Source organism: Cryptomeria japonica, chromosome 6 (assembly GCF_030272615.1).
Source record: "Cryptomeria japonica chromosome 6, Sugi_1.0, whole genome shotgun sequence".
Taxonomy (NCBI): domain Eukaryota; kingdom Viridiplantae; phylum Streptophyta; class Pinopsida; order Cupressales; family Cupressaceae; genus Cryptomeria; species Cryptomeria japonica.
The window spans coordinates 569,067,870-569,073,869 of record NC_081410.1 but is presented as its reverse complement, the minus strand read 5'-3'; positions in this window follow the sequence as shown (position 1 = coordinate 569,073,869).

The window sequence follows — 6,000 nt, the reverse complement described above, 5'->3', positions numbered from 1 at the left end:
AAGGTTCAGTTGACATGGATGATGGAACATTTGAGAATGTTCTCTATGTTCCTAACTTGTCTACCAACCTTCTCTCCATCTACCAAATCACTCACTATGGGAATGGGAAAAAGGTTGAGTTTACACCAGATTCAGTTGTGGTAAAGGAACTTGATGATGATGCCTTGGTAGCAGTGGGACAAGTCAATGACAACTCAAGGCTTTATTCATTCTCCCACTTTGTGCCAAGTTCACCTTCTAGGGCCTTGCTTACTCATTTAAATTCAGAAAGTAAGCTATGGCATCAGCAGTTTGGTCACGTCAACTACCGCTATCTTCAGCAGCTAAGTACTAAAGACATGGTCACAGGTCTACCTCGAATCAGTTTTTCAGAGGGTGTATGTTCAGGTTGTTCCATGGGCAAGCATCCCAAAGAGAAGTTTGATAAAGGGAAAGCTTGGAGAGCTTTGGAAGTTCTTCAACTTGTTCACAGCGATGTAGTAGGTCCATTTCCAGCACCTTCATTTAGTAAGGCCCACTATGTTCTTACCTTCATTGATGACTACTCCTGCTTCACTTGGGTCTACTTTCTCATTCATAAGAGTGAAGTATTTGATAGATTTCAGGACTTCAAGACTCGTGTGGAGAAACAATCAGGGAAAGTGGTCAAGATTCTTCACACAGATAATGGAAGGGAATATGTGAACAAAAGACTTGAGGATTTTTGTACATTTGAGGGAATTGATCTTCAGCATTTTGTAGCATACACTCCACAATAGAACGGGGTTGCAGAACGCAAGAATAGAACTCTCAAAGAAATGGCTAGCTGTATGATACATGCACGTTCTCTTGATCCTGCCTTTTGGGCAGAGGCTATCAGTTGTGCCACACACATCTAGAATCGGGTTCCTCACAAAGCTTTGCAAGGTATTACTTCTTTTGAAGCTTGGGCTGGTAGGAAACCGATTGTGAGACATTTCAAAGTCTTTGGGTGTCCAGCATGGGCTCGCATACCTCTGCAAAAACGCAAGGCATTGGAACCTCAGAGTCGGCCTTGCATATTTGTTGGATATCCTGAGGGTGTTAAGGCATACAGATTGATGGATCCAGAGACACATGAGGTGTTCATTGAGAAGAATGTTCACTTTGAGGAAAGCTCTCCTTGCTTAGCCTCTCTACCTCCTCCACCTTCCTCCATTGTGGATAGTGATGTTAGTGATTCAGATGATGAGACTCCTTCAACTCCCACTCGCAGGGTAACACCTCCGTAGGGTCCACTTGTAGTTGAGGAGCCTTGTTCTCCACCTCCACCTAGACCTCGTTGGGCTCGACAAACACTTGAGTCTGCGAGATCTCTAGTTGGGGATCCTTCAAATACACGGAGAACTCAATCACAACATCAGGATCTTCCACATGCATTCATTGCTACCGCTTCCGATCCACAGACATTTAGGGAAGCATTAGGGGTTTCTGAATGGGACCAAGCTATGGAGGACGAGTATAGTTCCTTGATGAGGAAAAACACATGGGATTTAGTCCATCTCCCTAAGGGGAGAAAGATGGTTCGATGTAAGTGGATCTATCAGACCAAGTTTGCAGCAGATGGTAGTGTGGATAAGTATAAGGCTCGGCTTGTTGCAAAAGGTTTTTCTCAGGTTGCAGGTGTTGACTATACTGAGACCTTTGCACCCGTAGCCAAGATGAACTCCATTCGTTTGACACTTACTATTGTTGTAGCTCATGGTTGGGTTGTACATTAGATGGATGTGAAGAGTGCTTTTCTTCCTGGTGATCTTGATGAGGAGATTTATATGGAGCCACCACAGGGTTTCATCCAGGATACTTCCTTGGTTTGTAGACTACGAAAATCTCTCTATGGCCTTAAGAAGGCCCCCAGGGCTTGGTACGCCAAGATGGATTCCTTTCTTGTCTCCGTAGGGTTCACCAGGTGTCATTCTGTTCCGAATGTCTACATTTTGCAACAGGATGACTCTCACTTGATACTTGTGCTCTATGTTGATGACTTGATCATTATAGGGAGTACTTCATCCATCATTAGCAGGGTCAAATCTGCTTTGCATGACAGATTTGCTATGACTGACTTGGGTCTTTTGCACTACTTTCTTGGGATAGAGATTTCACAGTCACCTTCCGGGATTACACTATCCTAGCCCAAGTATGCTCTTGATCTACTTGCACGCTTTCATATGGCTGATTGTAAGCCTACCTCGACTCCCTTTCTTTCAGGAGTCAAGCTTGAGGCTCAGTGTTCTTCTTCACCAGTTGATGCCACTTTGTATCGTCAGCTTGTGGGTAGTCTCATCTACTTGACTCATACACGCCCTGATATTTCATTTGTCATTGGTATGGTTTCCCACTTCATGCAGGAACCACATGAGCTTCATTGGAAAGCCGCCAAACATATCCTTCATTACATCCAGGGTACACATCACTATGGGATTCACTATGCAACAGGCACAAGACTTCGCTTGGTTGGTTACACAGACTCCGATTGGGCTGGCGATCTAGTTGATCGTAAGTCTACTTCTGGTTACAGTTTTCACCTTGGTTTGGGCCCCATTTGTTGGTAGAGCAAGAAGCAACATGCTATTGCTCTCTCTTCGACTGAGGCTGAGTATCGAGGCGCTATTAATGTAGCGACTGAGATCATTGGCTCCAACAGATTCTCACCGAGTTTGGATTCACCACTCCACGATCGACAGTTCTACATTGCAACAATCAGAGTGCTATTGCAATCTCAAAGAACCCGGTCTAGCACCAGTGGACCAAACACATCAAGATTCATATGCACTATATCTGAGAGCTCATCCAGGAGCAGGTCATTGATTATCAGTATTGTCCTACAGCAGAGCAGGTTGCTGACATATTCACCAAACCTTTCACCGAGAGTAAGTTCCAGCAGTTGCGAGCTCTCTTGGGGGTGCAGGATGTGTCATTAGGGGGGGTCAGCTGACCTCTCCTTCCTCTCTTATGGGGGGGACTTTTTCCTCTTTGAGGTTTTGTCCTTCTTCTTTGAGAGTCTTTTGTACATTCATCTCTCTTTTGGGGGGGAGTTTTTTCCCACTGGGTTTTCTCCCTTTCTCCATTTGTGAGAGATTGCATTGCATAGTTTTGCTTGCATTTGCATATTGTACATGGGTACCTATCATGGCCTAGTAGTCGGGACCCATCTTGCATTGTTGACTTGAGTCTTCATTCTCCTAAGTTGCACTTAAGGGGGGGTGTTGGTGTAAATAAATATTCATTTTGGATATTATTACACTTACTTAAGTTAACTTAGGATAATGCATCTCTTCGTAGTTTGAATTTGAGACACTTAGGGAAGTGTGTACATAGGGATAGAGCTTGTAGGAGAAATTCCACCTTTTGTGGTCTTATTTTGCTGTTACACTCCACATTCGGTGGGTCATCCACCTCTTGTGGAATATTATATTATTTCTCCTACCTACCCCTAGTAATTCTTACTTACCCTTGTTTCTCATTGAGCCACATGTCATATTTGTGTGCTCATACATCCATATGGCCTTGCCTATATAAGCAGGCCTATATTCATTGTATTGGTTAATCCAGTTGATCATTTTGCATATTGAGGAGAATACAATTTGTTCTTGTCATTCTATTGTCTCTTTTATGCTTTTCATTGTGCCCTTGATCTTGGCAAAATCCTACAACATTGTCAGTATTATGCTTACCATCAAGAGATATAGTACCTTTTCCTTTGGTCAAACAACCTTTATCATCTCCAAATCTTACTAGACCTCCATTATATTCCTAAAAGGTCAAGAATTTACCTTTATCACTAGTCATATGATGTGAACATCCTGAATCAATGATCCATTCATCCTTAACTTTGACTTTACCTACCAGGGACTATTATACCGGTTGAACAGTAGGTGTTGGTTGATCTTCTGTTATAGCAACAAAAACCCATCCATTGCCTGTTGGATCCTCATCAGTGACTCCTTCATTAACAAGATAGCAAGGTTTGTCTTTATTCTTCTAAAATCTGTATCTTTGATATTCAGGGTTAGGCTTGTATGTTCTTCTAGCTTCTTCTCTTAGTCTAGCATGTCTATCAGGGCATCTTGAAGCCATATGACCAATCTTATTACAGTTAAAATATTTAAAGGGTGCTTTACCTTCATACTTACTTCCAACTGGACCTTTAGGCATTTTTCTTGCAAATAGTGCTTCAAGCTCTTCAAGTTCTTCATTTTCTCTCCTGCTTTCCATAAGTTCTCTTGCATAAAAGGCTTTCCAATCAGATTTGTCAAATTATGATGCAGATGTTGATGCCTTAAAAGCTAAATCTGTCTTTATAGTAGCAACAAGACCAAATTCCACAATTTCAAAAGATGAAATTTTTCCAATCAATGTGTCCCTAGTTACTGATGTATTAGGCATAGTTCTTAACTCATTTATAGCATTAACTTTCAGCTTGTATGCCGGTAGAAATCCTCATAAAATTTTGAAACAATTTCATCTTCATTTAAGGTTCCTCCACAACATTTAATACCCAAAACAATTTCATTAACTCTTTCGATAAAAGAAAAAATCCTTTCATCTTCTTCCATTTTCAGATTTTCATACCTGACCTTGAAGCTTTCAAGTTTTGCAATTTTGACTGTGGAATCTCCTTCATTCAATGTTTCCAAATGATCCCAAATAGATTTAGCAGTAGACCTATCTGATAATCCCATGATTTGTTGATCTGATAATGCACTCAAAAGTGCTTCCATTGCTTTGCAATCATTTTCTTCATCTTTTCCTTAGATAGGTGGATTAGGATGACCGAGAGTAGGAGCAGTATAGCCATTCTTTGTCACTTCCCAGATGTCCTTTCCAATGCAATTTAGATATGTCTCCATTCTGATCTTTCATATGCCATAGTTGGTTCCATCAAGTTTAGGACTGTCCTTCCTGAAATAGTTAGTAGACATTGGATCTCCTCAAGTTGTTAAGCTTTTGCAAAAGAGGACTAGGCTCTGATACCAATTGTTAGGTCCTGGAGACAACTGAGAGGGGGAGGGCTGAATTAGTTGTAAAATAAATTCAAACTGAAAACAAATTAACCAAACTTAATGCTTAATACTGGTAAACCAAACTTTATGCCGGTAGACATTTTATCAGTTAATTGCAGTACTGGTAAAGATTAATGCCTGAAATAGAAAGACAATAACATCCACAACACATAACACCAATGTTTGTACGTGGAAACTCTGTAAGGGGAAAAACCACGATGGTAAACCTTACCCACAATCAAATGATACTACTGCAGATAGTATGTGTATACAAATGGGGTCTACACATGCAAAAAGGCCAAGCGCCTAGAGCTCACAGCTCAATCACAAATAGGAGTCAAACTGACTACAATTGGATGGTTAAATCCAATAATGATGTACTGCTCAAAATAGGATCTTCTTATGCTGGATTCTGTATCACTGTAGTTCTGATATGTCTTCACAAAAACCTTGCTTCACCTTCAAATGATGTCTACGTGTATAGCTTTTCTTATTGTCGCATATACCTTCTTTACAATTCCTTTTCCCAATTGCATACCGATCTTACAAATAAGATCTTACATATATACCATAACCTAAGACCAATTTTAGTAGGTCGGCTCTAAAAGATGTTCAATAAAATTAGTTACAAGTAATTCAATAACCGATGCAATAACTGATTCAACATGTCGGCTTAATGCATTTACAACATTGATAAATCATCTCCAAAGTGTGTCCTACAGATCTGGAATAGATAAGCCTGTAGGTGCTTATTCTCGACCTATTTGTCGGTAACAACAAATATGCAAATAATAATATAACAATGAACAAATCTCCAAGACAAAGTGTCCAAACGATGTCTTCAACATAACCAAGTGTTTTCCATGTTATTCCAAGTGTCAGTGAATATTATATCCTGTCGATGAACCAGATACTAGTGACTGTGCATAAGTCACTTGCTTGCCGGTGAATATTGTCAATCCTCCAAAGTGCCAGAGTT